Below are 12,118 nucleotides of genomic sequence, written 5' to 3'. Positions count from 1 at the left end.
CATAATCATGCAGAAAAAGACACAGCCGCAGAATTGCATAAATCCAGAGGCCTTGGCTATAAGTCACTCGTGGAATATATCACTGTGCTCAACAGACTGAGGCAGATCTTGGCAGAAATAGACCTTCATGAAACAAGTTGCCTAAAGATTTAAATTAGGCTGAAAAGTCATACCACGAAGGGAATACTTTTACCAAGAAACTGTCCATAATTTCATGTACGAGCCTTCACAAGAATAAACTGCGATTATTTTTAACATATTATCATAGGGGGTCATCAATACAAAGTACCTAACCGGAGTGTGATAACAAATGTATTCAATAATTGTTCTGGGCTGCTGAAAAAAATCAGTTGTGCATGTTTAACCCTACATCAAATGCACAAGTTTATTGCAAAGGCTAAATGGGGGACCAATAGCATGCCTCCTTTCAGGCGCCGACCATCCCAAAGATGTAATACCATTTGTTTTCTAACCATACCGAGAGGACTTACAAATGTCTTAAACATGGTATTACTGGTCACGCTTTAGAACCCATTTTTGGAACCTGGACGCTACAAGATGAAAATTCGAAGTGTGTGATAAATTAAGTTGCCAAATGAAATGGATTAGCGAGCAGCGAAATTACCCCACAGGCTGTCCGATCCCCTTTCGATCAGAATTCATCCTCTCGCCACCTGTTCATTAGGCGCCAAGTTGATGGGAGCTTCAGCGACTGATTGCACTTTGACAAGCTGTTTACCTCTGGGGTGCAGCCAGCCCGTCGGCTGCATCATCCTTAAATAGTCACTTTGGCACGACACACTGTCGAGGTGTTCCATTCACATTTCCAGTATGTTAAAAAAAACGCGGGTGCCAGGAAATTAAATTTTAAGCAAGACTGAGATACGTGGTGCTTCGTAAAACAGATATTTAACAAAGCTCAGAGTTAATCTCGGTCATCAAGTGGGAAACGAAAGCACTGTAACTGATACTGAATGATATTAGGGCGTTTGGAGGAAAGGTTGCAGGACATTACATACGCAAAAAGAACATGTCAAACATTCCCCCAGTATAGAGATCTGGGACTACATCCACACTTTTTTTACACACCATGTCATTCCAGTTTGGACCAAGCCATACGCAAATCAGCCTCGACCCTGCTCCTCGTGGGAACAGTCCAGCCTGAACGAACATACCAGGTCCTCCCTGGACCTGAAACGAAAATCCTTGTGAGCACGGGACCCACATCTGGGCATTACCTCCTCGTCCTGTCTTCCTCGCCACAGTATTATACATATGAGCCTCCGGCTCCACACAGAACTCCAAGTAAATAAAAAGAGCAGCGCTCTAGTCTCCCCTCCCTCCTCCAATAGGGCCCCAGAGGCTTCATCCAATCCTATAAAAGGATACATACCCACCAGCCCAGCCTGTTCTTTTTTTCTGCACTTCTCCGAGTGCTGTGATTTCCCTGCTGGTCAGGTGAGTGGGTCGGGGTTCCTGCTTTAGCGGTTCCCCTTGCCCTGTGGTATCTAGTTGGGGGAAGTTTGTTGGTGTTTGCATGCTTTCGTTTGTCATTTCATTGGGCTTCGTTTTGCTGTTTGTCTTGTTTCCCCCTTCTTCTGCCTGGATGCCTCGCGTCCTGCTTCAGCGGACTGGCGTGGCTTCTCTGTCTGCGGCTGGTTTTGGTTTTATTTGGGCGGGACGCCTTGTGTCCTGTGTGCCGTTTTTTTGTTCCCGGCCGCGCGTCCTGCTGAGCGGACGTTGCACGGCCGGGTGCGTGTTCTCTGGGAGCCGGGTGCTTCAGTTGAATTTTACCGGTCTGCGGGCTTACCTGGTGCCGGTCTCCGCGCCGGCGTGTTTCTTGCCTCTTCGTGTTTCCTGCGGAGCGGGAGGCGCATTCAGGGGTTCGTTGGGCTCGGCGCGCTGCAGTCTGTGCCTCTTTCTACTGCGGCGCGCGGCTCTTCCGGCTGCTTTTGTGGCCTTCGGCTTCAGTCCGGGTGGAGTTTGTTGGGTTGCTTGGCAACCTGGGGTCCTACTTTACCAGGCCTGTTCTTCGTTTTGCCTGTGTTTGTTTTTTCTTACACGTGGCTGGCTGTCATGGATCTTTCGTCTGGCCTGGGTGATCCTGAACCTTTGGACGTGGCTTCCAGTTCGGGGGTGCATGTTCCCTCTATGGCGCTTTTGCAGCAGATGATAAATACTGCTGTTTCTGCTGCTTTGCATGGTCATGTTCCTGACCCTCCTCCTAAGAAGGCGAGGGTTGATGGCGCTGCTGCTGATGCTGATTCTGAGAATGAGGAGGCGGTTGATGTCAGGGGTCGCTTTGTGCAAGGTGCCGACCTGAAGGAGGTGCTGGGTCACATTCGCGAAAACTTGGTGTTCCCTGCTTCTGTGGTGCCTCTGGAAGACGATCTGTTCTCGCAATATCGTCGTCCCGAGCCTGATTCTTTGCCTCTCCATTCCTCTGTATTGCAGGTCCTGGAGAATGAATGGAAGGATGTAGACAAAGGTTCCTTTCCTCGTTTCTTGAGTAAGAGGTACCCTCTTCAGGATTTTGCGGTGAAATACCCTGCCTCCGTGAAGGTTGACTCCTTGTTGGCGAGCATGTCTTCGCATGGGTCCGTTGTCTCGGAGGACTCTTCTCCTGCTGACCCGGTTGACCGTAAGGTGGATGGTGCTGTGAAACGCACTTTTGCGGCTGCCAATTTTTCTATCAGAGCTGCGGCCTATTCATCTTACACTATCCAGTCCTTGCTCAAGGATTTTCAGTCTCTGTCGGAGTTGTTAGACCAGGGGGAGGATGTTTCTTCTACCCTGGCGATGATGGAGCAGCAGGTTCGTCTGCTGTCTGATGTCTCCTTTGATTCTCTGGGGGCTGCTGCTTCTGCGGCCGGATCCTCTGTGGCTGCGAGGCGTCAGTTGTGGCTCCGTTCCTGGAAGGCTGATGCTGCACAGAAGAACTTGCTCATGAAAATCCCTTTTTCTGGGGTTAAACTTTTTGGTTCATCTCTTGACGACATGGTGAAGAAGACGGCGGAGGACCGTAAACTGCTTGCTCCTGACCGTCCTGGCAGATTCCGTGCCTTTGGTTCCCAGCGGTCTTTTGGTTCCTCGAAGAGGGGTCGGGCTGGTCAGCCCTTTCGTGGACGGGGGCGTGGCCGGGGTGCTCCCTCCTTTGATAAGTCCCGGTTCTCCGGCGCTTCTGCCTCCTCCGCTCCTGCTTCCAAATCGTGACTGGATCGCTCCTGGTGTAGGTCCGGTTGGGGGTCGACTCACTTGCTTCCTGGACTCTTGGCGCGAGTCTGTGTCGGACAAATGGGTGCTTCAGGTGATCTCGGAGGGTTTGCGCATTGGATTTGCCCGGACGCCCCCAGACTGTTTCAGGGCCACTCCTTGTCCCAGGGATCCTGTGAAACGATTGGCGCTTTTGGACGGCATTGCTTCCCTGGTGGTCAAGAGGGCGATCGTTCCTGTGCCCAGCGACCAATTGGGAAGAGGGGTGTACTCAATTCTTTTCCTGGTGTCCAAGCGCACAGGGGATCTTCGACCGGTGATGGACCTGAAGTGGGTGAATACTTTCATCCCTCACCAAGGGTTCAAGATGGTTTCCCTTCCTTTGATCCTTCCTCTGATATCTCAGGGGGATTTCCTTGCATCGTTAGACCTGAAGGATGCTTACCTGCATGTTCCTCTTCATCCGGACTTTCAGAAGTTTTTCCGGTTTTGTGTGCAGGGTCGTCATTACCAATTCCAGGTATTGCCTTTTGGGCTCTGCTCTGCTCCCCGGATCTTTACTAAGATTCTGGCTCCTCTTGTTGGACATTTGCATGGAGAGGGGGTTAGTGTTTTTCCTTATCTGGACGACATTCTAATTTCTGCTTCTTCTCTTCCTAAGGCGGAGTTGCATGTCCAGAAGGTGTGCCATGTCCTGACGCATCATGGGTTCCTCGTGAATGTGCCGAAGTCCTCCCTGGTTCCTGCACAAGAGTTGACTTTCATTGGGGCTCTGTTCAAGACTCTGTTGGGGATGGTGTTCCTGCCCCCTCCCCGTGTTTTGTCCCTGATGTCTGCTGTTCGTTCCCTGTTGGTGGGGGTTTCTCATCCTGTGAGCCTGTGGTTGCGAGTTCAGGGTCTGATGTCGGCTTCGTTGTTGACGGTGCCGTGGGCTCGCCTCCATATGTACCCGGTGGTGTCCCACATTTTATCGCATTGGGACCCCTGTTCCCTCGATATGGATGTTCTGGTTCCTATGTCGGAGGAGGTTCGGGTGGTCCTGGGTTGGTGGTTGGACGAGGGTCATCTGTCCAAGGGCCGCCCTTTTCTGATTGTGCCCACCCGCGTGGTCACTACCGATGCCAGCCTGCTGGGATGGGGTGCTACTCTGGGGGTTTCGACGACTCAAGGGATTTGGCCTCAGTCGGTTTTGTCATGTTCCTCCAACTACAAGGAACTGAAGGCCGTCCTTCTGGGTCTGTTGGAATTCTCGGATCTTGTTCGGGGTCACCACGTGCAGATCCGGACGGACAATCAGGTTGTGATGTCTTATGTGAACCATCAAGGGGGGTGCAAGGTGCGCTCCCTCAGTTGCCTGGCTCGTCGGATTGGTTCTTGGGCGGAGGTGCATCTGGAGTCCCTGTCTGCCATCTACCTGCCGGGTGCGGAGAACACTGTGGCGGATTGTCTGAGCCGGGTGTTTCCTTCCATGGGTTCCTTGTCTCTCACGAAGTGGGTGTTCAGGAGGTTGCAGATGATGTTTGGTTGTCCGATTGTGGACCTGTTTGCGTCCCGGGACAATGCCCAGACCCGTTGTTTTTGCACGATTATGCCTTGCCGGGACGCCTGGAGGGTGGACGCCCTTTCGTTCCCTTGGCCGGTGGGTCTGCTGTATGCATTTCCCCCTGTTCCCCTGCTTCCAGCGGTGTTACAGAAGATCAGGAGGGAGGGGTCGCTGGTGCTTCTGATTGCGCCTTGTTGGAAGCGTCGCCCTTGGTTTCCCCTTCTGAGGGACTTGGCTGTGTCTCCAGGTTGGCCCTTGCCGTTCGTGCCGTATCCTCTGATGGGTCCTCTTCTTCCTCTGCCTGTGTTCCGTTCCCTGGGTCTGCGGGCCTGGCTCTTGAGAGGGAGTCTCTGATGCGTGAAGGTTGTTCGGTGGCTGTGGCTGGTGTCATTCAACAGTCCCGGAGGCCTTCTACGCTTAAGTCTTACGCCAAGCATTGGGATCATTTTGCTTCTTGGTGTGTTGATCGTGGGCTGACGTTGGATGCTTTGGATCCGGCTCGCATTCTGGACTTTCTGAACGATGGGTTTGTGTTGGGATTGGCCATTTCGACCCTTCGGGCTCAGTGGGCCGCCATTCGGGCATTTCATGTACTGCCTTTGGTTTCCATTTCTCCGTTGGTTGCCCGGCTTTTTAAGTCTCTTTCTTTCCAGCGGCCACGTCCTATCATGTGTCCTCCTCCTTGGGACCTTCCTTTGGTTTTGCGTTCCTTGCAGTTGGCTCCTTTCGAGCCTTTGGAGTCTGTGGACCTGAAGTTTTTGACTCTCAAGGTGGTGTTTCTGGTGGCGATTGCCTCTGCCAGGCGTATGGGGGAGTTGGGTGCTTTCCTTCGTTCTGCCCCGTTTTTGTTGGTTTTGGCGGACCGGGTGGTCTTGCGCCCTCATCCCACTTTTGTTCCTAAAGTGGATTCTTTTTTTCACCGGTCTGCCGAGGTGGTTCTTCCGGTTTTGTGTCCTGATCCCTCCTCGGCTGAGGAGTCGCTTTTGCACCTCTTAGATGTTAGGCGTGCCTTGCTGATTTACATTTCTCGCACTTCTCCCTTCTGTAAGGTTGACTGCTTGTTTGTGAATTATGGTTTGTCGCGTCAGGGTATGAAGCCCTCCCTGTCCACGATCAGTCGGTGGATCAAGGAAGCCATTCTCTTGGCTTATGCTTCGGTATCTGAGGTTCCATCCCTTCCTGTTCAGGGTCGTTCCACCAGGTCGGTGGCTGTTTCCTGGGCTTCTTTCAAAGGGGTGTCTATGGAGGATGTTTGTAGGGCTGCTACGTGGTCCTCTCCGCATACCTTTATGTCCCATTACCGCCTCCAGATTGGGGGTGGGGGTTCTGTTTCGTTTGCCTCCTCTGTTTTGACTGCTGGGGTGCCTTAAGAGGTTGTCCATTTTTTGGGTTGTTATGCCTCTGTATATTAAAATATGTTTTCGCTGCACTGATGGTGTGGTCTGTTTTCCTTACATGAAGCTGATTGCTTTGGTATCGGCTCATATGTATAATACTGTGGCGAGGAAGACAGGACGAGGAGGTAATGCCCCGGTTACTTACCGGTAATCTTCATTACTCCGAGTCCATGTCTTCCTCGCCACAGTATAGTTTCCCTTCCCTCCCGGCCCTGGTGGTGGCTTCATGTCTGCGGCTTGGTTTTTCAGGCTGGGCTGGTGGGTATGTATCCTTTTATAGGATTGGATGAAGCCTCTGGGGCCCTATTGGAGGAGGGAGGGGAGACTAGAGCGCTGCTCTTTTTATTTACTTGGAGTTCTGTGTGGAGCCGGAGGCTCATATGTATAATACTGTGGCGAGGAAGACATGGACTCGGAGTAATGAAGATTACCGGTAAGTAACCGGGGCATACCCTTCCCACTTGGGGCGACAAATACAAAACGAACAAGCGTTGGACATAAAGCTAAACAATGTGAAACATTCACCCCCAGTACAGAGATCTGGTCCTAAATCCATTGTATTATTTGCACACCATGCCATTCCAGTATAGACCAGCCTGGCTGATGAGGGGTGATGCCCCGAATACGGCCCCAGGATGCTTGTTTCTGGTCCAGGGAGGACCTGACCTGGCAGTTTGGGCTGGACTGTTTCCATCAGGAGCAGGGTCAAGACTGATTTGACTGTGGCTGGGTCTAAACTGGGGTGACCCGGTGAGCAAAAGAACAATGGATTTAACTCAGAGCTCTTGACTGGGGATTTATTCTGCATTACGTCCATCATTTCTGTGTCTTTTACAACACTCCTTACATCACTGAATTGTATTTAAAAAGCACATTTTGCTGTCACCACATAGGTTTAGAGCACATTTCCACTTCTCGTAACCACACTTCAGTAAATTTAAAAATAAAAAGACTGTAGTACTTTACAATGTAATTTCTTATATGCCAGAACATTATATATTTGCACACATACTTTGATAGTCCAAAAATAATGCAACACACACATGAATTTCAGAGTACTACGGACGCCAGCACAATCCATCATTCCAAACCTCTTTGCATTTTCTCGATTTTATGCTATTTTACTGTACTTTCTATTAATGTAGACATATTAATGTTGCAGAAAATAAAATGCCCCACTAAAACGCTGCTTCTGAAAGCAGAAAAAAGCTTGAAAGTGAAATGGAACCGTTAACCACTGATGAAGGCATGAAAGCGGTGCTAGCTTTTTCCACTGTGATTTTCGAAAAGCAAGTTAAATACACCTGAATCTTTATCACCGGCTACAAAACACCAAGAGATTTCCATTTCAGTTTGCAGGTGACAAACAAACCGAAGCATTCAGAGGGCGTCGGTCAGAAATCGCCTATTCTTACGCTATTCTATATCCAGTAAAAATATACTTGCGCAAATACGAAAGATCGTCAGAGAAAACGGTCAAGAGCCAGCCCACATAAACACACTTAGTGTAAAATATCACAGTGCAAATAACACTCAGACCCACAGCGTTCAGATTAACGCTTTACAAAAGCACCATACAGGAAACGAATTAAAGGGACCTTTCATTTGCAAAACAAACCTAAGCAGTGTATTTGCTCCTGCACTGGTAACAGCATATTGTGTGCAGAAAACGGTACACTATACCTGTCTGCGCAAGGCACATCTAACTGAGGGCGGGAACAGCAGAGCCAGGACAGTCCTGCCAAGTATCACGCAACACGTGTGACACCCACGCATTTCAGTGTGGTGTTCCGCAACACCGCACTGAAATGCTTTGTCACGCATTGTTAATGCCAATTAAAATAAGCGCGCCAGCTCTGCTGCTCGAGATTGCCGCCACCACCTCTGGCAGTGTGGTTCATAGATGGTTAAAATATTGTGCTCCTCAGCTCTGGCTGATTGAGTCACAGAGTGCGTGCGCCGCGCGGTAGGCTACAATGTTACATTAGCGGCCTCAGCCGCCTGCCAGCCTGGCTGCATTTATTCATTAATTCCCGGGCCGCCCGCTACGCCGTGCGTCAGGCTGTCTTCCAGCCCACACTTTTGGGGCGGGCCTGCCCATAAATCCGGATGTGACCTCACGCAATCCTGCAGCTCCAGAGAAGAAGCAGGGAATGTAGTAATCTGCGGCCTCAGCCCAAGTAAGTGCCTATGTGTGTATGTGTTAATATAATAACACAGAAATGCCGACTTACGCCTTAACTCGTGCAGAGCCTTCTTTCTAGTGCTTCTCTCCGTCTCGCAACTAAGTCATCCCTGGTTGCACTCGCTGTCTATAATATGCGAAGGCCTGAGTTTCGGCCTCTCCTGGCAGTCCTTGCCCTCGCCTCCGCTCTGAACTCTTACTTTCTTGCAGTTCTGACCCGAACGCCTGCCTCACTTAAGCAGAGCCGGCCCGCCTAGCTCTGTGACAGGAGTCGGCGCAGGCTGGCTGAGGCAGAATGATTTGTTAATTGTTTTTATTCAGTTTGCCCTGCAACACAGGTGTTTTTCCTGCCTCAGCCTGTGCCCGCCCCCGAAATTTTAGCTTTCCCCTGGCAACACTGGAATGAAGTTCTTCAACACACAAGCACAATTACACTTTCACCATCCACAAGCCTTGCTTGCAATATATTCTGCATCTATATATTGTTAAAATAATGAAAGTAGCAGCTAATCCTTTTACACTGACAGATTTACATAACCGATCTTAAACAAATCTTTATTTTCCCCCCAAAAATTGTTTTCTCTTTTGAAAGGGATCAGTACTTAGGTGAGCACAACGTGTCATACATCTAAACATTCTTTCTTTGAATATGTCCAAAACCAGTATAATGTATAACTTTTTTTAGGACTTCACTTTACACCTTTGTGATAGTGCATTTGTATTTATTCATTTATTTGCACGATCGCATGTTAAGAGCAAAACACCACCAGGTTTTGCGCTGACTCTTCCCCGCATTCTTTTTGATCTTATTGGACTAGCAACCAATAATGCCTAAGACTGAGTGATTGTATAACCAACCTAGTTGCACTTGCTATGCTATTAATTTCTCTTTTTTAGGCTAGCACAGGTCATGAATGAGCAGATCAATGATATCATCTTATTAACAGCTGCTGTGCCTGCCTGCCCTCTGATACTGAAAACTGTAGTCACACCGTCTGTGTCTGTTTAGTGTCCTTACATTTCTGGTGTTTTACATAAGTTTTAAGATGATCTTAGAGTTTCTCATTGTTCAAATCGGGGTAATTTCTGATATTTAAATGTTTTCCTTGTCTTCATTGCTTGATTTTGCTCGCAATAAAGTGTCACTCATAGTCCTCGTAATGTCACTCATAATTGGTCTAAAATTATGACAGTGTCACACATAGCATTCTGAAACCTTGGCAGCTATGCCAGGAATAGTGTGTGATTACACATAAGAGGGGCCTGAGGCCCCTATTATGTAAGGGCCACACTGTGTCCCCGATTGTGACACGGCACACCTTTAAACAGGTTTGACGGGCTCACACAGGGACAGTGCACCATATTACAATCAATGCGCTATCCCCAGGGCTGCGCATTCGTGAAAGACAGAACAGCTGCTTGAAGCAATCAGTTTTAATGCAAATAGCAGTATGGCTTACATTTTTTTTAAAAAGGTGCTCAATACATAGGGGCCAGATACAAATTAAACACACCATGCCTCTTCAAGACAGCGGATGCGCTGTCTAACCGAGACCTAAAAAGGGTGATTTGGAGTATCCTCAATGCAAATACTAACAGCCGCTCATACCCAAATACCCACCCCCCAATTGTCAAAGTATTTGTGTGATTTGTACTCATGCCTTTCATTTTATTTACTCGTTTTGTATGATATCTAAACTCCGGCCTTTCAATTGGAGCTGTGTTTTAGAATGTATTCGGTTCCTCAAAAGACTCTCTATGCAAGAACCTCTCACACCCCTCAAACATAGGTAAATGCTTGTAGTCGGCTTTCAACACACATCCGCCAGAAGATACTAGATCGAAACATTTCATACATCGATATTGCATCCTTCCCAAAACAGTGCACCATACAAAAGCCAGTAACAAAATATTCATGTGACACAGGCTGCATGAAAAGCGGTTCTCCTCGTGCACAAAGTATAGGTATACCAGAATTGTAATGCAATTTTAATGAAAGGTACCATTAAAATATGAGGCTTGTACAGAGGCCCACATTATAGTTCTTTAAACTGGCACTTACCCTTCAATGACTCTTCACATACCCATTTACTAAACAGATGAGCACATTTAGCAAATACATTTTGTAAAAAAGTATACCATTCAAGAAATTACTGCAGGTTACAAAAAAAAAACTTCCCAATGAACATTTGGAGACAATAAAAGCAGTGAGAAGAGCATCACATGTTGCACACTTTGGAGCTTTGGAGAATGACTTGCAACTGATTGGTCATCATTTTTAGACGGGTGGCGATTATGCTTAAAAACAAAGCGTATTGAGGTATTTCTACTTAATGTTTAAAATAAAAAAGAACAATGTAATGTATCGTTACCTTTAAGAGCACGAAGAATAGTGCACCAACATTCAGTTCCCAAATTGAGTATTGTACCTCAGAGAGACCCAGTTATTGCTTGAATTCTTAAGTTAATCAATATATTACAACATGGTTAAATCAATTAACAAAAGTAAGAGATTAATTTTCAGTGAAAAAGTGTGGGCCGATGCAGGGAACCGCAGTGGTCTTACAGTGCACTAGGAGAAGGCAAGCTTCAGTGCTAGGAAGCAAACTTGCAGCTACCGGTTGTGTACTACATTGTCCTTATGCATAATTTTATGGAATTGACTATTAATAAACAAGACCGGTATGCATTTAGCTCACAGACGAACAACAAAAGCGGTGCAACAGCAAGTCTCATTTCATAAAATTCGAAATGAAATAAACAATGGTCATTTAATGTTATTTTAGGCTCAGAGCCACAATATCACCATAAATGCTTAGTAGAGTTGCAAAATTAACTTTTGTGGAGAAGAAATCTGGCCATTTAAAACAAAATCAATCCTTCAGTCGCAAACAAAGAATCCTTTAACACAATTAATAACATGTGTAGTCTGTAGCTCACACTTACACAAAGTGACATTTTATTTTAATTGCAACTGTTTAGTCCTCCAGATTTTCTATTAGAACATCATGTACACGATCCAATCCACAAGTCACACGTTACTGAAACTTGAACGGCTGAAAAAGCTACATTTAATTGACTCGGGCTGTCTTGGTATGGTGAACTAATGCATTTGTCCTATCCATCTGAACAACCTTTATGGGCACATTCCAAAAGACCAGTAATGTCTTAAATGTTCAATTTCTTCCAAACTGAAGAATTTGCGTTGGATACATTTCAAATGCAAACAAAGTTGTACACATTAACCTCAAAATGTTACCCTTCGCTTGATGATGTCACATCACAGTCCTTGAGATTATTAACTCTATACACAGCCCATTGAGTTCTTTAATTTCAACTTTTGAACTTTTGAGGACAAGAATTCTCTTTTCTTTACAGTGATAGCGTCCAAGTTCTTCCCTGATGGTACACACACACCTTGCACCCTTTATCCTTCTACTTGGCTATGTATAAGTCTATATTTTCATTAACATGACACACACATTGTTTATCTCGGCAATGCTTTGTCTGGCATAGCATGACCTCCAGCAGTAATTTGAAACAAAGACCCATCGAGGTGACTACCAAAGAAAAAGACCAACATTTGCTATGACCAAGAAACCCGAATGAAAAAACGAAAACCACTTTCACCTTAAAAATGAAAGCTACATCAAGGAACCACAGCCAGTAAGGCATGTGCTCTACAACCAAATGTATGCATTGACTTAGGAAAAACCAGCATGAGTACAACAATGTAGCAATGCACTGTGAACGCCAAAGACATTTCTAAACCATGGCTCA

At 47.1% G+C, this 12,118-nt stretch overlaps 1 protein-coding gene across 4 annotated transcripts in view; it reads right to left on the bottom strand.

Annotated features, from left to right (window-relative positions):
* MACROD2 (mono-ADP ribosylhydrolase 2) overlaps positions 1–12,118 on the bottom strand; it is a 1,869,528-nt gene that overhangs the window by 1,663,301 nt on the left and 194,109 nt on the right. The gene's annotated exons all lie outside the window — the stretch shown is intronic.

The sequence above is a fragment of the Lissotriton helveticus genome, chromosome 6 (assembly GCF_964261635.1).
Source record: "Lissotriton helveticus chromosome 6, aLisHel1.1, whole genome shotgun sequence".
Taxonomy (NCBI): Eukaryota; Metazoa; Chordata; class Amphibia; order Caudata; family Salamandridae; genus Lissotriton; species Lissotriton helveticus.
This window is presented reverse-complemented; position numbering and strand designations above follow the sequence as displayed.